Source organism: Cupressus sempervirens, chromosome 1, assembly GCF_028749045.1.
Source record: "Cupressus sempervirens isolate cs-2001-9-10 chromosome 1, ASM2874904v1, whole genome shotgun sequence".
NCBI classification, from domain to species: Eukaryota; Viridiplantae; Streptophyta; class Pinopsida; order Cupressales; family Cupressaceae; genus Cupressus; species Cupressus sempervirens.
The window spans coordinates 19411373-19436644 of record NC_143118.1 but is presented as its reverse complement, the minus strand read 5'-3'; positions in this window follow the sequence as shown (position 1 = coordinate 19436644).

Here is a 25272-nt window from a genome sequence, read left to right as displayed (position 1 = left end):
CAATAAGTAGACTAAGAAGTGAATCATATTTGTTAAGCATGAAGGAACCTAAGACAATAAAAGATGCATTAGAAGATGATGACCGGTACAAGGATATGGAAGAAGAAATTTAGCAAATAGAGAAGAACAAAACATGGAGTCTAGTTCCTAGACCAGAAGAAAAGAATGTGATTGGACCCAAATGGGTATTTAGAAACAAACTAGATGAAAATGGTGAGGAAGAAGGAATTGACTATGGTGAGACATTTTCCCCTATTGCAAGAATGAAAGGAGTGAGAATTCTACTTTCTTATGTTGCATACAAAGGTTTCAAAGTTTATCAGATGGATATTAAATCTGTATTTTTGAATGGCATACGAGAAGAGGAAGTTTACATAGAATAGCCAAAAGGATTTGTTGATGAAAATAATAAGAACATGGTATGTAGACTACAGAAAGCCCTATATGGATTGAAGAAAGCACCAAGAGCATGGTATGAGAGACTTCATACTTATCTTGTGAAGATTGGATTTGAAAGGACTGATGATAACAACAATATATACATGAAGATAGAAAAGGACAAAGGTATACTATTATCTAAAATATTTGTTGATAATATCATATTTGGAGGACAAGATGCTTTGTGTAAGAACTTTGAAAATTAGATGAAGCAAGAATTTGAAATGTCCATGTTTGGAGAGATCAAATTCTTTGTGGGATTGCAAGTATACTAGATGAAGTATGGTATATATATCACTCAATCAAAGTACATCAAAGAGATATTGAAGACATTTGGATAAGAGGATTCCAAACCAATAAGTACACCTATGGTGATAGGAATCAAGCTATCAAAGAATAATTATTTAGCTGAGGTGAATCAAACATTATATAGATCCATGATTGGAAAATTGTAATATGTAGTACATAGTAGACCTGATATTGCATTGTCTATAAGGATAGTTGCAAGATTCTTTACAAATCCCAAAGAGAATCACTTGATGGCTATGAAGAAAATAATGAGATACTTAACAGAAACCAAAGAGTCTGGTTTATACTATAAGAAGAATGAAAAATTTGAACTAAGAGCCTACACTGATGCTAATTGAGCTAGAAACATTGATGATAGAAAGAGCACTAGTGGAGGAGCATTCTTCTTAGGCAAAAGACTAGTTGCATGGACTAGTAAGAAGTAGATTTGTACTTCCTAATCTACTACTAAAGCAAAATGTGTTATTGTTGCTATCAACTACACAAAAATTGTATGGATCAAATAGTTGCAAAAGGGAATTATTACCATTTTTTGCCTCCTGCCAAAATTTGAACTTAAATGCTTACCCTACCCAATAGCTATTTCCCATCTTTTATAGTATTTTAATGCCCCAAAAATACAAAAATTAAAAAAGCATTTAAAATTTATGGTATTTCCTTCTTTTTTTCCACCAGCCTACAACTTTTCACAACGTCAAATCTTGCCCAGATCCATGGTAGGCACTTTCCCACATTTTCCAAATGCATGACCTTTATGTAATGCAGGGAAGCCCCTTTGTGACATGTGGCAGGTTGGTCTGTCTCCTTTGGAGGAACCACAGCCAAGGTGGTAGGGTGAGCTGGTATTTTAATTGGCACCTGCCTTCTCACATTTTTTCTTTTGTCAAACCTCTTAACAATATGGGCAAGTGCCCTAGTGATGCATGTCTGGATGATGTCACGGTAGATATTCGCAAAATTTTAGAAGGTACAGGTTATATAGCACCATAGATTCAAATTAGATCAATGGCTGGCACATGCCTACAAGATGAAGATGCGAGGATTTTAAGCAATGCGGGTATGTGCCCTTGCGACACATGGCTGGTGTGACATCATGGGCCCACCCCTCTCAAGGAGGTATGCAATCCTACAGAGCTTTGATCATCGTAGATTCAAATGAGATCAAAGGTTGGCGCATGCCTGCAATATGAAGAAGCAAGAAATTTTAAGTAATGTGGGCAAGCGCCTTGGTACCACATGTCCTTGTGGGGCTAGGCTAGTTTCATATGCTATAGGGTGATGCTAGTTGGTTGCCAGGTCAGATGTCGAGTGTTTCGTGGGCCCAGAATTTTGAAGAACAAGCGTAGTAATACAGAGAATCTCTCTCGATCATTGATCTTCTGTAGATCGACGATCAACGCTTGCCCACAATATGAAAGTGCATGAAGTTTAAACATTGTAGAGAAGTGCCTGAACAACATGTGTCCTCGAGGGCCTAGCCAAGGTATTAACAATGAAGGCATTGACAGTTGGGCTAGTAGTTATGTGACTATTGTGGTCAGGGTTTGAGGAGGTGGTGTAGTTAATAAGAAGATGTGGTCAACGGTGTGGAGACTCTACAAAGTGGCAAAATAAAAGAAGATTGTTAGTCCACATGGCTCATCGTGGTGCTAGAGTTAGGTTGACCTGCTGATCTTACTGATTCACGAGCTAGAAACAGGGAATATCAAGGTTTGTTGCGTGATCTAATCCTTGTGATCAATGCCAACCACTCTTGGATAAATGCTAAACTTAGTAAATGCAGGAAAACACTCCACCATCTTTGGTCCAATCCATATACCTGGTCAAAACTATTTAATGGTGCCACTTCTATCTTCTCAAGACCCTATTCCAACAAGATCAGATATCATTGCATTTGAATCTGTACTCAGATCAGACTTTCTTCAGATCCGCATGATTGTTCTTGGTAGGACTTAATGGTAGTAGTTGTAGAGTAATGTCAGTTGGGAAATATCACAATTATGCCTGAGCTATAAAGGCAATTTTTGTAGATTTTGAAAAGGTCAACTCTTCTATGATTTCTCTAATATTGCTCTACAATTTCATTTGTAAATTCTCTTTGCCTCTGAACTGTATGAAATTCTTCCTTATCTTTTTTAGCCATTGATGTAAAGTGCAAGAACTATTTGCCTCTCATTGGTGTATTGTAAAGATCTACAATCCTGCATGACTATATCTCTTTTGGCCTATGAATGATATATAAGTGAATCTTCTCTTTCCTTGTGTCATTCATTCTGGTTTTTTGATCTACATGTGATTGTTATATTAAAACAAGTTTGAATGTGTATATATTTTGGTGTCATGATGGTTCAATAGTGTATGTATAGGCAGAGATCAGTTTGAACACTCTATTTTGGTGCATCACTCCCTTAGGTTAGAGTAGGTAGATTTGCTTTCATGTATTCCTTCTCCCTTTTCCTCTCCAAGAGTAGTTAGGTGCACCCTAATAGTAAAGGAAGTCGGCCTTCTCCGAAGACTCAACCTTACAGTTCAAGTCCCACAGCTTGGAGGTTGTTTCCACATTTTACAAGGTTGTCCTTAGGTAAAAAATTTGGACAAGGGTGTAAACCTCTATGACAATAGTTTTTGGCACACCCAGTGGGACTAAAATCAAAAAATTTCAAGTCTACTGGTGTCAAAAGGAAGATTTCTAGATTAATATTGAGGAGATAGTACTAGCTTCAGTGTTCAAGCCTTCAAGAGGTTCATTCTTCAAGTGCTTGGTGAATCTGAGCTTCAAATACATTTGGTTCCAGAAAAAAGTTGCAGTAATTCATGCCCAAAGCTAAAATAAGGGCATCTTCTAGAGGTAAATTTTAGTACCAAGAGCCTTCATTTTCAAATCCTAGGAAAAGGAAGACTAGAGTATCTTTATCACTAGTTAGGAGCATAATAGTAACAAACACACCTGCAAGATCTATCTCTACTCCTCCTACTATTAGATCTCATCCTAGATTGCCATCAGCACATATCAATAGATCACTGTTCTATATGGCATAGCCTAGGGTCCATACTTTTTCCACCTTTAATGGTGGAAGTCCTCTTTTATTGGCTCAAAGACATGACATACCAATAGCTGCACTGAAAAAGTATGCCAGAGTTTACTGGTGAAAATTTTATCTCTCCCTCAGAACACATTCAAGAAGTTGCAAATGTTTTCAATATCCATGGTATTACAGAAGATGATGTTGCAGTTAGGCTTCTAGCCTCATCTTTGAAAGGAAAAGCACTACAATGGTATAGAGGTTTGGCTCATGGTTCTATAACAAATTGGGATGGATTAGGAGCAGGACTATGTAAACACTTTGAGGAAAAAAGTGACCATTTGTCATTTTTAGAATAGTTGACTACTATAAAAATAGCCCCCCATGAATGTATGACTGATTTCAACTATAGATTTCAAAAGACATGGGATAGAATACCTCCTTCAGTAAAACCTACCCCTGGTAATGCCTTCTTGCATTATCTCAGAGCTTTTAATAGTGGCATTACCACTACAATCCAAACTATGGGAGGAGATACCTTGACTAATTCTTATGACATATCAATAAAGTTAGAAAACATTCTAATACAAGGAGGTAAGCTAGCTCCAAGGCCTCCCATTCCTTTCTTTCCTGATGTTCCAAATCACCAACTAGAAATGGCTCCTCTTCCCACAACTTCCACATCACAATTCCCCGCTTCAGTCCCTCAAGCTTCCACATCTTCAAATGGAATAGATGAAATCAAGGAGATGATGCAATATATGATGTTGAACATAGATAAAAGATTGCAAGGCCAAGAGAAGAAACTGGAGGATAGTTTCTCTATGATGCAAAAAATGAGCAATAAGGTGGTGACTTTAGAAAGACAACAAGCTCAAGGTAGTAAGGCTCATCAAGTGCAGTATCAAATTACGAATAGTGGTAGGCCTCTAAATCATAATTATGGGAACAATTCTTTTGATCAAAATAGGTATAATAGTCATACTTCAACCTCAAATGTGAACCAAAGTAGGGCCATAGTCCCTCAAAACAACATGGCCTAGGATCAGGATTTTTGTCCCTCCTGTAACTACTCCTATGCTCATTGCATGTGTCAGAAGGTTGAATCTTATTTGTCTTTGACCATCCAAGATCCTGTAATAGTACAATCATACAAGGAGGACAAATTTAAAAAGGCCTCATATATGTAGGGACAAGGTGATTGCTCCTTTATGAATCATCAAATGAAGGAACATTGTAATGTAAACCAGGATTTCATTGCTCACAACACTAGGAGTAAGAGAAGAGCTATTGAAGGTGCTACCCCTCCTCATCCCAATCAGGCTTTGACTTCAAATGCAATACCCCATGAACAAGCAGTAAATGATCAGTCAAATACCCCTCAGTAGCAAAGGCAAAATGATGGCAGAAAATATGTAAGTGATCCTCAATTTGTTCTATCTCAAACTCCTACAAATGCAGCCCCCAAGGTTTCTACCAAAGTACCTACTACGCCATTTAGTGTGATAGAAAAAATGAAGAAAAAAAATGTGAATATTTCCATGTGGGATGCTATTACTACTATACCCATGCAAAAGAGGTTGTTGCAACAAGAATTGGAAAGTATTGAACCAAAGGATCAGCCACCCAGCATGGAAAGTGCCACAAGCCTAGTACAACCATCAAGGGAGGAAGAAACAAGTAAAAAGGTTAGACCCCCTCTATTTTATGTTTCTTTAATTATAGGGGATAAACTAGTCCACAACTACATCATTGATTTAGGGGCTAGTAGTTCAATGATGCCTAGGTGTGTTGCTGATGCTTTGAAAATGAAATATGAGCCCATTGTTAAGGATGTATTGCAATTGGATGGTAGTACTGTCAAGATTGTAGGGATCCTTAGGAATGTGGAAATGGCCCTTCATGCATGCCCTGGCTGTAGTGTAACTCAAGATATATCTGTTACTAAAGTCAAGCCACATTTTGCCATCTGTCTTTCAAGAGACTTCACTACCCAAATAGGTGGTTACATATCTTCTAATTGGTCATATATGTTTTTTAGGACAAGATATGGAGCTAAAGCTTCGATCAGAGCAGAGCCTCTAGCCCTCCATCATACCGAACCCTACACCTCTAATCTCATCAACATGAATTGCACTATCCTAGAAGTGGATGAGAATGACATAGTGAATGAGTGTACTACTTCCCTAGTAGAGATACCTGATTTTCTCTTAGATGAATGGGCTAATGCATATCAATTTGATCCTATGTTAGAAACCCTTGAAATAGGCCTCAGTACATATTGTATATTAGAGAAAGATGCTCTAGTTCCCAATCTTGTGGAGACTAAACAAGATATGAGTGGGATATGGAGTATGTACTTTGATGGCTCAAGAAATAAAAATGGATCAAGGGTTGGTGTGATGTTGATTTGTCCTACACAAGTAAGGTACTACTTCTCCTTGATTCAGGGTCTCCTACTTGCTTGAAAAAGAGGAATTCAAGCCTTTAAGTGTATATTGAGATAGTGAGTTGGTGGTTAATCAAGTGAAAAATTACAATATCGCCAAGAATGGCTTGCTCAAGTCTTATAAACATAGGGTATGGGATCTACTTGAGGTTTTCAATGAATTTAATATTTGAAGCATCCCTAGAAAAGAAAATAGACATGCTGATAGACTTGTAGCAATAGGTGCATCTCATCATGTGCCAAGGAATCTTGAGGAGGAGAAGAAGCAACAAATTAGGATGGTAGTAAGGCCTACCATCCCTGATAACAACATCCATTGGCAAGTGTTTGAATCTGATGAAAAAATTATAAGCTTCTTGCAGAATGAAGCAAAAATTTTAGATAGAAACCAGTCAAGACTGCAGGATCAGTATGGTGATCAAATCATTAACCTCAGTTCCAACAAGCTACCTAGGGGTCTCATTACTTTAGAGAGTGTTTTTAATCTTAATGACCAAGCAAGAGGCAGAATCATGAACTTAGCTACTGATGAAGATGATCACACCCCAGTCAGGGTTGCTAATGGAAAATCCTTAAACATGGGGAAGGTATGTTCTAAGATTAAGCAAGAAAGTTTTATTCATCTATGTCAAGAATTTAATGATATATTTTCCTGGACGTATGATGATTTAAAGGGTTTTGACCCAAGGTTATTTCAGCATACCATAGATTTAATTGATAATGTCAAACTAGTAAGACAAAAATAGAGGCTAGTGAATCCCAAAATTGAACCCTTAATGAGAAAAGAGCTATCCAAATTGATTAAGGCCAATATAATTTTTCCCATCAAGCACTCATCATGGATAGCAAACCTTGTCCCTGTTAGGAAGAAGAATGGAGAAATTAGATTGTGTGTGGACTTTAGGGACCTTAACCAAGCTTCCCTTAAAGATCACCATCCCCTCCCTTCCATGGAACAGATTTTTTCTAAGGTCAGCAGTTCAAAGAGGTTTTCATTTCTTGATGAATTTTCTGGCTACAATCAAGTACTGGTCAAAGAGTTTGATAGATGCAAGACTGCATTTACCACCAAGTGGGGTACCTATTCTTATTGTAAGATGCCATTTGGGCTAACCAACGTAGGTGCTACATTTTAGAAGGAAATGGAGATGGCCTTCAAAAATTTGATTGAAAAGTTTGTATTAGTTTACCTTGATGATATCAGATTGTATTCAAAGAGTGTAGAAGATCATGTCGATCATTTAAGATAGGTGTTTTCAAGGTGTAGAGAGTTTGGGGTATCCCTTAACCCAAGCAACTGTGTCTTTGCTACCAATCAAGGAAAATTATTAGGACACATTGTATCTGAGGATGGTTTAACCATTGATCCAAAAAGAACAAAAGCAATACTTTCTCTCCCTCTTCCTAAACATAAGAAGGGGCTGCAAAGTTTCCTTAGTAGGATAAATTTTGTAAGAAGATTCATCCCTAATCTTACTACCATGGTAAAACCCCTTACAGCTATGCTCAAGAAAAGTATGGTTTTTGCATGGAGCAAGGAAGGGAAGGAAAGTTTTGAAGAGATCAAGGTAGCCATAGCCTCAGCCCCTACTCTCATTATCCAAACTTTGAAAAGGATTTCATCCTTTATACCCTAGGTGGTGAGTCAAGCATTTATGTTGTCTTGACTCAAACAAATGATAATGATAAAGAGCAGCCCATAGCCTTCTTTAGTGAAGGGCTTAAAGAGTATGAAGACAAAAATAAATATGTAGAGCAGCACGCCCTTGTAGTTGTTAGAGCTTTAAAGAAATTTAGACACCTCCTATCTCATAGTAAAATTCATCTGTTAGTACCCCATGCCAGTGTGAAGGATTTCCTTTTGAGTAAAGATGTTAGTGATAAGAGAGCTGGCTGGATCACTAAAGTAATGGAATATGATGTTGACATCCAGATCACCAAGTTGGTAAGAGGGAAAGGGTTGTCTAAACAGATGATATCATTTCAGGAATTAGATGAGGAAGTTTCTATGATACTAACAAAGCAACAAGAAGCAACAAATGATGACCCAAAGAATTGGATGGATGATATGAGGAATTTCTTCTTAATAAATGGATACCCCAAAGGATTCGATAGAACCAAAAGGAGAAAATTTAGACTACAGTCAATTCCTTATGTCATGGTTGATGGCATCCTTTTCAAGAAAGATTTTAATGGAGCCCTATTAAGGTAAATTAACATAGACCAAGCTAAAAGAATGATCAGAGAGCTTCATGATGGTCTTGATGGTGGTCACTTCTTAGCAAGAATAATTGCAATGAAGGTCATGAGGGCTGGTTACTACTGACCATCCTTGTTCCATGATTGTCATAGGTATGTGAGGAAATGTGAAAAGTGTGCTTTCTTTTGAAATGTCCCTTTTCTGATTTTATATGATATTCCCAACCTCTAATCAGATCTTTAAGATCAAACAACTAATATCACAAAGATCCTCCAAATTTCTCAAGAAACCCCAAATCGGGTATGCCAGAAATGGTGCCAAAAGCTTCACAGCTTCACCTATTATTAATAAATCTGAAAATGGACATTTTTACAGAAATTTCAGCAGCATAACAGCCTACAAAATGACATTTCCAGATCTATATAGCCTTTACACAACAGCTCACAAATGTAGGACAAAAACTATGCTCATCGAGCTCCCGAAATTAACACAAAAATGCCCGAAAACACCACAAAACACTAATAAACTATCTTAGAAGTTTAATCACATCCCAATACATATATTCAACTATATTTTAATAGCTTAAATTCTGAAATATAGCAGCAACCAAAACTGATATGAAATGCTCAACCGAAAACACCAAACTCATGCAAAAAACACACCCAAAAACCCACAAATCTACATTATTCAGCACAAAGGCAAACTCTGTATGAGCATGCACATGGAATGGATTCAAACTCCCATCCTTAGCCTTCCTGGAAACCTGCAAACTCCCATTCTTGGGTCTCCCTGGAAACCTGCAAACTCTCGTTCTTGGGTCTCCTTCTCCATAGGTTTGGCAGCCTCTGAAGAATAACAAAGAATAAGCCAAAAATCAAGTTCTGGAATGTGCCCAAAATGCCTTCAAACCCCCTTAAAAGAGGGCATAAATGTAACTCACATCCAAGAGAGGTTAATGAAACATATTTTAATAATAATTTTCATTTATTAGTCCAACGGTTTCCAAAGATTAACTCCCTTTTTCCGAAACTTCACTTTCTTGGGCCTGGCCTGCCTTAGCAAAGATTATTATTTTTTAATTATTTGAAAAGGGGACATGACAAGTCCTCCCCTCCCAAAAATTGCTTGTCCTCAAGCAATGGCTGAATAATAAACCAATCAATCCACTTGGATCCCAAATGTAGTCATGAACTATACTACTACCAATTAACACAGGCTCTTGCAATATCCTCTGCAACATGACCAAGAGGAATCCATAATCAAACTGACAATTATAGCTCAACCAAACTCCAAAATCACAACTTCCATAGTTAGAAACCCACAAGACACAAACTCTTAGAACATCAAAACCCAAGTAAAGTGGACTACCAACACAGTAAATACCATCAACGCATTCCACTGGCCTATACGGAATGTACAATCCAACTCTGCAACAATGGTGAATGCTCTCAAATGAAACTATACCAAGTATGGAGAATCCACACACTGTACAACTCCTGCAGTCAACACAACTCTGTAGATCATCAGCCACTGTCTCATAACCATAACTCCCATGCACCCCTGATGGTAAAAAGCCATCACAAGATAAACAACAAGAAATGGAACCCAAACCAAATTTTCCCATCATCAACTCCTCAACACAAGGATCAATTGCTAACTGATGTACATACCCTGCAATATAATGTTGATTAAAAAAACCAACCTCATTCAACAGTTCACCATGAACAAGTGATATAACCCACTGTGACTGATCACTAGCTAAGTCAGGAGATGTCATAGCCAAAGGAGTAGAATCAATAACAACACCTGCTGAAGCATCACTCCAAAGCTCCTGCTCTAAGTCATGTATTATGAAGCTATCAACTGTAGGACCTATCACCATGTCATGACAATCACAACTCTCATCCTGAGGCATCAAACTATTCCATGACTGATGATAAGCACTAGGAACCAAAGTACATCTCTGTATCATAATCTCATCAACATGGTCATCAAAGGTAAATTGATGAGCGTACCTCATAGTGTAATGCTGATAGAATGCGCCAATCTCAGTCAGTGGCTCAGACTGTAATCCAGATGAAACTAACTGCAATTGATCACTAACCATGTTGGAACTGACTACTACCTCCAAAGATATCACCAAGGGAGTAGTATTACTAGCAGGAACCATGCCAACTGTTGACTCATCAACATCACACACGATCTTTGATACATCTCTAGTCTCTATGCCATCAGTACTAGAGGCCACCACCATATCAGGCATACAACAATCTGCTACAACACCCAGCTCAACTGAACCTGACTCTAGTGGGAATGAACCTGATATGCCAATGTTAGTATCAAGGATGGATGCATCCCCATCTCCACTATCGCTGACAATCTCGACCATGGTCATCCTCGGATCACCAACACCACAGCTTGTGACTGTATAGAATCAGGTAAAGACTGTAGTCACTCTAACTCCATGGTCACCTTAGCCAAATGAAACTATGACTCCTTGAAAGCCAACCGTGTACTCTCAAGAATTTCAGAAGTCACCTCAAGCTGCTCAGTAAGCTCACTCACCTCATCTTCCTTGGCCAACAATGCATCATATGCTGTACTACCCCACTCCATAAGATAATATCTATCGGCTACCAATTGCATATAATTCTATCTCAAAATTTGAATAGTGTCCCATAAAGAGTGGATCTCTGTCAAGGAAAGATAACTACCTTCCTGCTCATCACTAGTAGGAGAACCCCATCCATAAACTGCTAACAACTGACGAGCAGCATCGAAATGCTGGCAAGTGATAGCAATGTCTCGGTCACTAACTCTCAACTGATTAGACACATGATGGCACTGGCTTGACTGTCTCCTACAAATCTCCTCTGATGCACTGTCTAAAGGAGTATCCTCAAAGTTACTAGTCTCTAGAGTATTACCATCCATGTCTTGTGAATCAACTCTAAAGCTCATATCAACATACGGAGTATCAAAAACTATAGCACTGCTGTCCAACTCCTCTGTACCCAAAGAAACTAAGTCTTCAAAATTGCCCACTGCATCCTCCTGGATGTCATCAATGCCAATATGATCCTGGGACTCATCTGTACACACTGCCAAATATGAAAGATCATCAACACATTCCAGCAAGTATGGTCGACTGGATATATGAACAAAGCCCAACACTGGTGTATAAAAACTAATACCAACATCGGACAAGATACTGGCACAAGAAAAGACAACACCATGTAATCTGCTAATCAAATCCATGATAGCACCCAAACAAACACTGCTACCAAAAAGTGTTAAAGATCTCCAGTCAACTGAATCCCAAATGCCAATATAACAATCTCGAGTCCATATCCGTAAACTAGAATCAACTGGTAACTCAAGCAAACTCCTCACCTGAGTAATATGGCCAATACCAACTAACTCCACATACCTGTCATGATGAGATAATGAAGTCACAATACTATCTTTATTCACCTTTAGCTGGTTGGACAAATCATGTGAAGTAGTACCAGCCTCAACCTTATGTGATGAAGCATCTAACTGTGCCTGGTACTCTTTCTCAGCAAAGTCATGAATGCTCAATGTCTGCTCATCTCTACCAGGTATCTCACCATCCTGCACAACAACATCCTCATAATCGTCATCTGAACCCACTACACTATAGTCACTGCATGTTGTAACTATACCATCCTGAATACCTGTGGCATCACCCTTTGACAACCTGTAAACAATTGTCTCAATTTGAGTATCAAGTTCACCGTTACTATCAATCTGTGTAATATCCTTTCCCACCACCTCCTGTGGCAGAGTAGAATCTGAGACCTTTGCCTGGCTATAAGCTAGTTTCTCAAACTCCTCATGCAAGTTCTTAGTAATTGTGTCATCTGCCCTGTGAGAAAATCTGCCAAATAGAAATCCAGTCAACTTATCCACCTTAGCTGGGTCAGACAACATGTCATTCATTATACGGTGGTGCTCAACCAACTGTTCAGACATGTCATGGCTTATTTTTATAAGTTTATCTCGAATTTCTAAATAACCATCCTTTCTACTATTTTGACTCTGGATATCAATTGTCCAAGATCATGTCCTCTGAGACTCTGTACTATACCTGTCCATTCTGGATAAAGTAGAGTGTAACCCCAATAGGATATAACTTCTTCAAACACCAAGAACTAACATGCAAATGATTAGAAGTAGCATGCAAACATAGATTTTGACATGCAACTAATTAGAAGCAACATGCAACCACCAAATTATGACATGCAAGATCTGGGTAGTCGTCAAAACTGACATGCAAGATCTGGGTAGTTGTCAAAACTGACATGCAAGATCTAGGTAGTTGTCAAAACTGACATGCAAACTTCTACAACCACCAAATTCACCAAGAACTAACATGAAAATGATTAGAAGTAGCATGCAACCATAGATTTTGACATACAACTGATTAGAAGCAACATGCACCCACCAAATTATGACATGCAAGATCTGGGTAGTTGTCAAAACTGACATGCAAACTTTTTCAACCACCAAATTCACCAAGAACTAACATGCAAATGATTAGAAGTAGCATGCAACCATAAATTTTGACATGCAGCTGATTAGAAGAAACATGCACCCATAAATTATGACATGCAAGATTTGGGTAGTTCTCAAAACTGAAATGCAAGATCTGGGTAGTTGTCAAAACTGTCATGCAACTTCTACAAACCCTCAGGCTGGCAAGATCATGGCTTTGATACCATTGAAATTTCCCTTTTCTGATTTTATATGATATTCCCAACCTCTAATCAGATCTTTAAGATCAAACAACTAATATCACAAAGATCCTCCAAATTTCTCAAGAAACCCCAAATCGGGTATGCCAGAAATGGTGCCAAAAGCTTGACAGCTTCACCTATTATTAATAAATCTGAAAATGGACATTTTTAAAGAAATTTCAGCAGAATAACAGCCTACAAAATGACATTTCCAGATCTATATAGCCTTTACACAATAGCTCATAAATGTAGGACAAAAACTATGCTCATCGGGCTCCCGAAATTAACACAAAAATGCCCGAAAACACCACAAAACACTAATAAACTATCTCAAAAGTTTAATCACGTCCCAATACATATATTCAGCTCTATTTTAACAGCTTAAATTCTGAAATGCAGCAACAACAAAAACTGATATGAAATGCTCAACCGAAAACACAAAACTCATGCAAAAAACACACCCAAAAACCCACAAATCTACACTGTTCAGCACAAAGGCAAACTCTGTATGAGCATGCACATAGAATGGCTTCAAACTCCCATCCTTAGCCTTCTTGGAAACCTACAAACTCCTGTTCTTGGGTCTCCCTGGAAACCTGCAAACTCCCGTTCTTGGGTCTCCTTCTCCATAGGTTTGGCAGCCTCTGAAGAATAACAAAGAATGAGCCAAAAATCAAGTTCTAGAATGTGCCCAAAATACCTCCAAACCCCCCTAAAAGAGGGCATAAATGTAACTCACATCCAAGAGAGGTTAATGAAACATATTTTAATAATAATTTTTATTTATTAGTCCAACGGTTTCCAAAGATTAACTCCCTTTTTCCGAAACTTCACTTTCTTGGGCCTGACCTGCCTTAGCAAAGATTATTATTTTTTAATTATTTGAAAAGGGGACATGACATCTTTTCTGGCAAGAAAAAGCTTTCAACTCTTCCTCTTCATCCCATTCAGGTGGACCAGCCTTTTTCTCTATGGGGATTGGATTTCATAGGCCCTATCAATCCTCCTTCTAGTTCTTGCCACAAATGGATTTTAGCTACTACGGATTACTTCACTAGATGGACAGAGGTAGTGGCATTAAAGGATGCCAAAGAACCTTCAATTGTTGAGTTCCTTGACGAAATTGTGACCAGGTTTGGTGCCCCTTCAACCATCATTTCAGATAATGCAAAATCTTTTGTAGGAGCTTAGATTTGTGCATGGGCAGTTGACCATAATATCTACTTAAACACCTCCTCAAACTACTATCCTTAAGGCAATGGTTTGGCTGAGTCCTCCAACAAAAACTTGATTAGGATTATGAAGAGAACTATAGAGGATAATCAGAGGTGTTGGCATCAAAAGTTGAGGGCTGCACTGTGGGCTAACAGAATAACACCTAAGAGGTCAATAGAGAATTTACCATTTATGTTGGTATATGGCAGAGAAGCAAGGCTTCCAATTTCATTAGAATTTCCATCCCTAGAGCTAGCTCATCAACTAGAGTTAATTGAAGATGATGCCACGATAGTAAGAATGGAACAGTTGATGGAGCTGGAAGAGAAAAGAAGTTAGTTCATGCAGACCCTAGAAACACATCAGCAGTAGGTGAAAAGGAGCTTTGACAAGAAGGCTAGGGCCAAAGCCTTCAGAGAGGGTGACTTATTTTTAAAGTGGGATGCAAACAGGGCAAAACTAGGAAGACATTCAAAATTTGATGCATTGTGGAGTGGTCCCTTTTTTATTTTCAGTTGCAAGCATGCCAATGCTTTTCAATTAAGCAAGCCTGGTGGTGAAATCTTGCCTATCCCAGTCAATGGAATCATCTCAAACCATGTTTCTGACTGGGCTTGAATTTTCCTATACATATTAGAGTAGTTCCCTTTCTATTATTTCCTGCTTTCCAAGAAGTGCATGAGCACATGTGTTCTTTTGTTGCAGAGGTAGGGTTAGGGTTTTAAAATGCACTAATCCACATCTTCCATGACTCTATAGCCCAATGGATATTCTAGGCCACTGATCTTATGCATAGCCATCTCGCGTCCCCTCTAAGTCACTAGAAATGTTACCATTTTTTTCCTCCCACCAAAATTTGAACTTAAATGCTTGCCCTGCCCAACAGTGTTTCCCATCTTTTATAGTATTTTAATGCCTCAAAAATATGAAAATTAAAAAAGAATTTAAAATTTATGATATTTCCTATTTTGTTTCCACTGGCCTGCAATTTTCCACACCGTCAGATCTTGCCCAGATCCATGGTAGGCACTTTCCCACATTTTCCAAATGCACGACCTTTACGTAATGTGAGGAAGCCCCTTTGCAATGTGTGGTAGGTGGGTCCATTTCCTTTGGAGCCGCCACAACCAAGGTGGCAGGGTGAGCTGGTATTTTGATTGGCACCCACTTTCTCGCATTTTGTCTTTTGTTAGACCTCCTAACAATGCAAGCAAGTGCCCTGGTGATGTGTGTCTAGATGATGTCATGGTGGATATTCACAAAATTTTAGAAGGTACAAGTTATATAGCACCATAGATTCAAATCAGATCAATGACTGGCACATGCCTGCAAGATGAAGATGCAAGGATTTTAAGCAATGTAGGTATGCAACCTTGCAACACATGGCTAGTGTGACATCATGGGCCCACCCCTCTCAATGAGGTATGTAGTCCTGCAGAGCTTTGATCGTCGTAGATTTGAATGAGATCAAAGGTTGGTGCATGCCCACAATATGAAGAAGTAAGGACTTTAAGTAATGCAGGCAAGCACCTTGTTGCCATGTGTTCTTGTGGGGCTAGGTTGGTTTTATATGCTGCAGGGTGATGCCAATTGGTTGCCAGGTCAGATGTTGAGTGTTTTGTGGGCCCAAAATTTTGAAGAACAAGTGCAGTAATACAGAGAATCTTTCCTGATTGTTGATCTTCTATAGATCGACGATCAATGCTTGCCTGTAATATGGAAGTGCATGAAGATTAAACATTGTGGGGAAGCACCTAAACAACATGTGTCCTTGTAGGCCCAGCCAAGGTATTAACAATGAAGGCATTGACAGTTGGGCTAGCGGTTATGTGACTGTCACGGTTAGGGTTTGAGGAGGTGGCACAATTAATAAGAAGATATGGTCAACTGGTGCTAGAGTTAGGTTGACCTACTGATCTTACTAATTCATGAGCTAGAAATAGGGGATATCAAGGTTTTTTGCGCGATCTAATCCTTGTGATCAATGCCAACCGCTCTTGGATAAATGCTAAACTTAGTAAACATGGGAAAACACTTTGCCATCTCTAATCCAATCCATCTACCTGGTTAGAACTATTTAATGGCATCGTTTCTATCTTCTTAGGGCCCTATTCCAATAAGATCAAATATCATTGCATTTGAATCTCTACTCAGATCAAACTTTCTTCAGATCTGCATGATTGTTCTTGGTAGGACTTAATGGCAGTAGTTGTAGAGTAATGTCAGTTGAGAAATATCTCGGTTATGCTTGAGCTATAAAGGCAATTTTTTTCGATTTTGAAAAGGTTGACTCTTCTCTAATTTCTTTGATATTGCTCTGTAATTTCATGTGTAAATTCCCTTTGCCTCTGAACTATATGACATTCTACCTTATCTCCTTCAGTCATTGATGTAAAGTGCAGGAACTATTTGCCTCTCATTGGTGTATTGTAGAGATCTGCAATCATGCATGACTGTATCTCTTTTGGCCTGTGAGTGATATATAAGTGAATCTTCTCTTTCCTTATGTCATTCATTCGGGTTTTCTAATCTACATGTGATTGTTAGATTAAAACAAGTCTGAATGTGTATATATTTTAGTTTCATGATGGTTCAATAGTGCATGTATGGGCAGAGATTAGTTTGAACACTCTATTTTGCTGCATCACCCCCTTAGGTTAGAGTAGGTAGATTTTCTTTCATGCATTCCTTCTCCCTTTTCCTCTCCAAGAGTAGTTAGGTGCACCTTGATAGTAAAGGAAGTCAGCCTTCTCCGGAGACTCAACTTCATAGTTCAAGTCCCACAGCTTGGAGCTTGTTTCCACATTTCACAAGGTTGTCCTTAGGTAAAAACTTTGGACAAGGGTGCAAACCTCTATGACAATAGGAATGAAGGAAGAAATCAAGAAACCAGTGATACGTTATTGTGATAATACAAGTGCTATCAATATATCAAAGAATTTAGTAATGCATTCAAAGAAAAAGCACATTGCAATCAAGTATCATTATGTAAGAGAGTTAGTTCAAGATAAATAGGTGAAGATAGAATATGTTAACACAAAGGAGAAAATTGTTGATATCTTCACAAAAGCATTACCTAAGGATTCTTATGAGTATCTAAGAGGTAAACTAGGGGTGATACCCCTATCAAAGGCTATTTAAGAGATAGAGGGAGTGTCTTGCATCAAACAAGTTGATACTCACATAAGACAAATTGATGTAGTGAATCTTACTTTAGGAATTGCCTAAAGTAATCACAGAGCTGAAAACTTCAAATTAGTCACAAGCAAGGTGATAGAAGAAATTGAAGAACCTAAAAAATCTTATATCCACATATATTAAAGATGTCAAGTATTTAGTATATGTCTTTGGCATTGTTGTCAAAGAGGGAGAAATAGAAGAAACTGATCAAAATATTAGAGAGAGAGAAAGCACTCAAAGAAAGGACTAGAACAAAGAGAGAGACATTGATCAGAGAGTTAGAAGGATCATTATTAGAGGGAGATATTCCATTGAACAATTCAGTATAAAAGAGAGGCATAAGAAAGAACTCAAAGGGAGTTATATTTTGTAGCATAACAAGGAACTCAAAGGGAGTTACATTTTGTAACCTAACCAAAAGATTGAATTTGCTAATAGAGGGAGAAATTTCAATACAAGTTTTCTTTTTAGTATTGTTTTAACCTAGTTAGTTTGGTTGAACAAGATGTTCATCATTTGATTGACTTGGTTGATCAGTTTGGTTTGCCATCAATGTTAAAGAGGGAGATTGTTGAAATTTGATTGAAAAGATCATTGATTAGAAAGATTGTTATAAGGGAGATTTTTATGTGTTTCAATCATTGTTTTGTCACTGATGTCAAACCTGCTATTTGTTGGTAAGACAATTGCTTATATGTTTCAATTACTATCACTTAGTTGATTGATGAGGAGGATTTGATCAACAAGATGTAACAAAAGAACCTAGAGGAAAGGTTGAATTATGATTATGTAATGAAGTACAAGGATCAATTAAAGAAATGATTACATGATGTATTGATGATCTACTTAAGTTTACAAAATAGTTGGCTATACTTAGAAAGTTTAGAAGAATAAGTTAAATAAAGTTTATCTACCAAGCTTGATCAAGTGGCTAGTAGGTGCCAAGAAAAGTTAGTACAAGCCAAGAAAAAAGTTAGTTGGAGCCGAGTGAAAGAAAATTTTAGTGGATGCCAAGCAAGATAGTAGATGTTGAGTAAACTTTAGTTGATGTTGAGCACTAGTAAAATTGTGTTGATGCCAAGTGATTTTATAGTTGATGCCAAGTGATGCAGTATGTGCCAAGCATCAGAAGGTTGATAATGCCAAGTTGTTGCATTATGACAAAGATCAAAGATTCACCAAATATAAGCCAATAAGTTTGGTTTCTTGAAACTTGTAAACTAGGAGGAAGATAAGATTGATGAGCTTGTGGCACAAAATTTTATGTAAACCATTTTGGAGGTGAATTTAAATGGATTCTAAGAGAAGTTTCTAGAGAAGACAAGATATGGGGTAGATATTCTAATTTCCCACCTAATCCATCCAAAACCCTAATTTAGATGACGAATGATGAGCAGTAAAATATTCTAATTTCCTTTATATAAGAATGTCTAGTCATGAAACAAGAAAGTTAAAGAGATTGGTGTCATGTATGAGAACCTAAGGATGAGAAGGAATTAAGGATTTTGCTTCATCAAGTTACCCAAGAGAAGTGTTTGCAATGGCATACTAAGCAAGAAGGCTTAAGGAGATGAATGCTTGAAGGGTGAACAAGTTGTCAAAGATGCAAAGAATGAAAGCCAAGAAAAATTGAGGACTGAACAAAGATCTATAATCTACAAGTGAAGTCATAAGTTGTATTAGATCAAAGCTCTATTGTTACTCTCTAACAATTGTATCAGTCTAGGGTAAATCCTTTGGATTAAGGTTGACTTAACTGTCATTGGAAATTCCTTTAACAGGGTGGCATTCCATGTGAATGGCCTAAAGTCCTCTAACAAGGCTCACTTTTAACAGGTGACTAAAATCCCTTAACTAGGTCACATTTAACAGTGTGTATTGTAACCTTTAATAGGGTTGGCCTTTCACTAGGCATCACTTTAGAAGAGTGAAAAGGAGTAGCATGTTACTAGTGGTTTTTCCCAAATTTGATTTCCATGTTAAATCACTATGTCAAATGTGATGATGAATGTGTTGTGTTTCATGATTTACATTTCTGTAAGTTGATTTGACAGTAACATATAAGTTTTAGTAGATGCACAATGAATTCATGTATGAATATGAATGTTTTATGGGTTCACTAAATTGGGAAAAAGGTTTTATTTTGTACATCTAGACCTTCAAATAACTAATTCACCTCCTCCCCCCCTCAATTATTCTAAAAGATTTCCACCACATCTCTCTGGAAAAAAAAGTGACCAATCTAACAAGCATCATATATAGTCTTACAAGGGACAAAATGGGTCATCTTACTAAATCTATCCACAATCGCATAAATCCTATCATACCCTTGCCTTGTCTTTGGTAAGCCAACTACAAAATCCATACTTGTGGATTCCCATTATTTTCTGGGGATTGGAAGTGGTTGATAAAGACCAACATTGGTGGATCTACCTTTTTTTCTTTTGACACACTATACAACTTTCCACATATTGTCTGATATCTCTAGTCATCCTACGCCAAAAATAGAACCTAGTAACTAACTCTTGAGTCTTGTTGACTCCAAAATGACCACTAAGTGCCCCATTATGATTTTCTTGGATCAAATTCTCCCCCACTAACCCTCTAGGAACACAAATTTGACTTCCCTTAAACAATAAATCATTCTACAATGTATAATCAGAAAACTCACCATGAAAGTTGTTTTTGAACTCCTTGCATACCTTGTGGATTTGAGAAAATTTTGCATCTTTGAATATTTCAATGCCTATGATTTGTAGCTGAATCTCTTGGACTATGGAGAGTCTCCAACTCAATGCATTAGCTACCTTACATGACATATGTTCATTTTATGTTTAAACATGACAATATAATTGTATGTTCATTTCATGTTTATGACTTATATGTGTAGGTTCATTTCACATGTATATGACTTATATACATGTATGCTCATTTTATGTTTAGTATTTTATATACAATATCTATTTTCTTAAATGTCATTTTAATAAATTTTAGTTTATGATTGCACTATTTAGGAGATTCAGAGACTTCAAGAATCCCTGACTAGTGATACATGCTCTAGTGTATACAGTAGTACATGCCAAAGTATTTTACATAGCGTAATTTATTTAGGATAAGATTCATGATGGTTCTCCATATGCTACACATACCATACATGCATTCCTTTAGAGTAAGAGATGAGAGGTTTCTTAAGATCTTTCTTTGTAGGAGGTACATGTCTTAGTACCCAAAGACACCCTAAAGAGGGAATGTTTCCCTTATTTGTAAAGGGGTATCAAGTTATGAAGTGTATAGATCCACATATGGTTGCATTGATATACCCAAACTTCCTTGCTACTCATGGTAATTATCAAAATATTAACTATATTCCACTCTATTTTTTATAGCATTTTTATGTCAATGTTGGATTACATAGGGTGGTGAACTATATTGATTTACTATGGCATTTAGGATAGGGGTGTGGTAGATTATCTGGTAGGAATTATTTTTGATGGGTAGGTTGTCAGGCACCATTACACAGGGAAATTATCAAAGAGAGGGCACCTTCTGTTGCCCCTATATTGGGTCCCTCGACTGATGAGACTATATGTAGCAGCTAGTTTCAAGGGGTGACTCAGAGAGTTGGTGACATTGCCACAACTGTTAGATCCACATCGAGTGATGAGGTTGGTCACTAATTGATGTTTCCTTGATGTTCTAGATCATTTTCTAATGCTTCATCTTTAGCATACTTGTATAGTGTAACAAGTATCCCTTCACTAGCTAGCTTAGAGGGTCTCACTAGAGTGTTGGCATGACATACATTGAATGGTCTAGTTGATAATCTATTAGATTTATATAGCTTTATAGTAGCAGATCTTGGTATACCCATATCAGATATTTGAGCTCATGTAGGTAGTACTAGATTGCATCCTTAGCCACATTCTTCTCATTGCTCAAGTGGCATTCATAGTGGTAGTGTACATCATGATCCACCTATTGACCATTATTTTGTTGTAGAGGAAAATACATGCACTAAAAACCATTCATCTAGTGTAGGGAATGCTTAGAGTTTAGATATGGACCTTGATGTTAATTTTAGCTTGTCAACCACATGATGGATGGACTTTTTGATGTGTGAGGACTCTACTTCTATGTCATTTCATCTAGTTAGTCCACTTGGGTCATCATTATTATGACATGTATTGGTCACTAGTCATTCCAGTGTAAATTTAGAGGTAGGGCTAGATGAGGCCCAACAAAATCTAGATATATTGGTGGGCATGATCGATGTTAGGCAGTTTGATTATTATTAGATGTCGATATCTACACAAATAAATCTTTTTTTTGTTCATTAAGATTTAAATTTTTTAAATAATTTATGTCTATGTACCATGTGTAAGTATACATTTTTTAATTTGATTTTTGTACATATGTATTGTAGGGAGACATGTCTCTTTTTACTCCATCTTTGATGCCTAAACATGTATGTCATCAAGACTCATTGGATGATGTCAGTAGTGGACATGTGAGTTATAAATGCTTCATTAGACACACATACATGTATAAAATGTGCAAGTTATAAATAAGATATTTAATTTATGATTAGACATTGATACCAATTTATCTTTAATATATAGGGATTAGCACATCCTTTAGAGCATCTTGATAGTCAGTCTTTGAACCGTGTTATGAGGAGACATCATGATGAGACTCATAAACTTGGAGATCTATAGTTTATTTTATATATTAATTGATCTACTTTCATTTAGAGAGACATTCATACATTAGTAAATTTAGCCCTAAATTTTGATGAGAAAAGGTCAAAATTGCAACCAGAGTTGGTCGAATAAATGACTAAACCTATCGTCGATCTTTTTTAGTCAATTTTTTATCACAGGAATTATGCGTCAAAATTTTGACTTCAAAATGGTCGACTTACCAACGTGAGTTTCATCAATTTCCTTAGTCCAGTTTGAACTCTTATTTCCTCATTTGCGTCCATCACTGGTTGAAATTTTGTTGTATACTCCTTGACTTTTTTGACAGTAAAGCCAAATTTGTGATGGCAAAAAAGACCAATAGTCATTGAAATTGCAACCAAGATCCCTTTCAACCATCATCAAAATTGCAACCAAGACCCATTAATTTTCTACAGTGGTACCATACATTCAACAGAAAAGGGAAGACATGTTGGTCGAAATTGAGACTAGTGCTTGGTTGAAATTTAGACAAGCTATGCCAATTATTGCAAAAGGTTTTCTCTCATAGGAGCCTTCTAAACGGCACAAAATTTAATTCTAAAGCATAATTGCTCAGTGCATGAGACTCAAGGTATCATGCGCATTTCTACCTCCACACCATTTTTGTTCATATCACATGATTTATTTCATTAAAAGAAATGTGAAGGAGGAAGAAATGTGCACAATATCCTAAGTCTCCACCAAGCAATTATGCTTTAGAATTAAATTTTGTGCAGTTTAAAAGGCTCCTATGAGAGCAAAGCCTTTGCAATAATTAGCAGAGCCCATCTAAATTTTGGTTCTTGAGACACCATTGCTTGTGAAGATTGCAAGGAAAATAAAATTAGGAAAGAATTATTTATCAGGAATCAAAGCCAATAACACTAACTAATCTCTATTTTTCAAATAGATAAATGTGACAAAAAAACTTACAGTCCCAATCACATCATCATAAGAGCGCATATTTAACTATAACCCCTTATTTGGTTGCTTTTTGATCAATTCCTTGGCAAGAGCATCCAGGACATAATATTAAAATGCAATCAATCACTGAGCCTATTTCTGGCAATTGAATTGTACTATAGAAACAAAAATTGCCTTAAAATTGACACCTCACCAATTGTAGTTCATTTGCATCTGTAATGGTTTCACAAAATTTGAAAGCTTACCATTTGTCAAGAACACAAAAGGCACTCATAGTTCAGCTACATCAATAAAAGTAAAGTTATTTGAATGTTGAAAAAATGTGAAACTTCCACTTAATATCTAGAGAAGCCATATCCTCAGTATACATTATCTTTGATGGAATGTTCATAAGTGAATGATTTTCTCTAAAATCTCAAACTTATGCACAAAGAAGCACCATGCTCTTGAAGATATATATACAAGTTACAAGACTGATATATCAAAAGGAGCACGGTGAGGGCAAGAGACTATCATCAATATCGATTGTGGAGTTGCAGATAGGTAAGTAATAAACATAAAAAGGTAGTGCAAGGCACCATTTTCCATGTTCTAATATGATGAACTACCTTGGAGCTGGTTCTAAACCTTGATTGCTTAATGTTGGATTTGATCCAATGGTACCATTATCTGGAGGAGGTCCCACACCCCACTTTCCTGCTAAGTCTAAAGGCTAAATGACATAAACTCCTCTATCAATCGTTCCAAGAGTGAATTGATTTGAGACAGAGTGAATTGATTTGAGACATATGGATGTGATGCAATTTCTAGATACTGCATGAATAATCAAAGGATACATTTTGAGTTAAATCATAAAATACTTGGGGATCCATTTATCCATACATAAAATAACTGTTTCCTCCCTGGGCCAACTTACCTATTCATGCCTGAAGCTAAATATGCAGAAGGTGCAATACGACAACATGGCCTCAAGCTCTCTGCATCAAATACTCCAATGGCACCATCACAGTAGCCTACAACTATGAGAAGGCTATCACATGAATATACCACACTTGAAATGGGATCAGATAGAGAATCATGAGGTGTCCACTACAGTACAAACAAATGTGATATCAGTTTACACTGATATAGAGAAGGTAGCTTATATCATTATCACTTACTAAATTTGAATTCTAAATTGTTGACAAAGACTTACATAATGCAAATGCTCAAACTTGGAAGCATCATAAATTGCAAGCTGGATCTTGTGAACAACCAACAAGTGAACTTGATCATTATGGAACTGTACTCTTGTATCCCCAACCAGTGGTGATGATCTTCCTATCTGCACTTGTAAAGAATTTCACTTTCGCTTCTCCCATCTATCAATGCTCCAGAAATAGAGCTACCAGAACATTGGCCAAACATTTAGTAATTTGAATCTACAAACATGTGAATGTACAAAATGAGATGGAAATGGATATACAAAATAAAGACAAACCTGGGCATTGGCCCCAGAAGATACCAATACATTCAAAGTGTGTGAAAATGTCAACCCTATAATTTTCTTTTGGTGGCCTTTAAGCTTCATTTTTACCTGGTTAGTTTTAAAAAGTTTTGAAAAGGCACAAGTTAGAATGTCATCATATTGAACGACCCAAAATACTCTTCCTATAAAATAAACACCAAAACAAAACATATAGAATGAGGACAGTTCACTTTGATCGTGTATAACATTTTTGCATTGACTTTGCAATTTATATTTTAGAATCTATAATCTAGATAGTGAATTAGTGAAAAAGAGAACTGCCATGATGTATCATTTAGTATAGTGAGCTTGAAAAGAAAAAAAAATTCATGCTAGATCATAAATATAATTTCGGAGATACCTACAATCAAGTCTACAAGCTTTCCAATTTAAGATACAAATTAAGACTTTTTCATATGAGTGTGGTCAAGTTTATAATGGATTAGAAGAGATAATGAGCTAGAAAACAGAAAAGTTATGATGATAGATAAAGCTATGATTTCTCATTTTGAGTATACAAAAGTACACAATAAACTCAAAAAAATG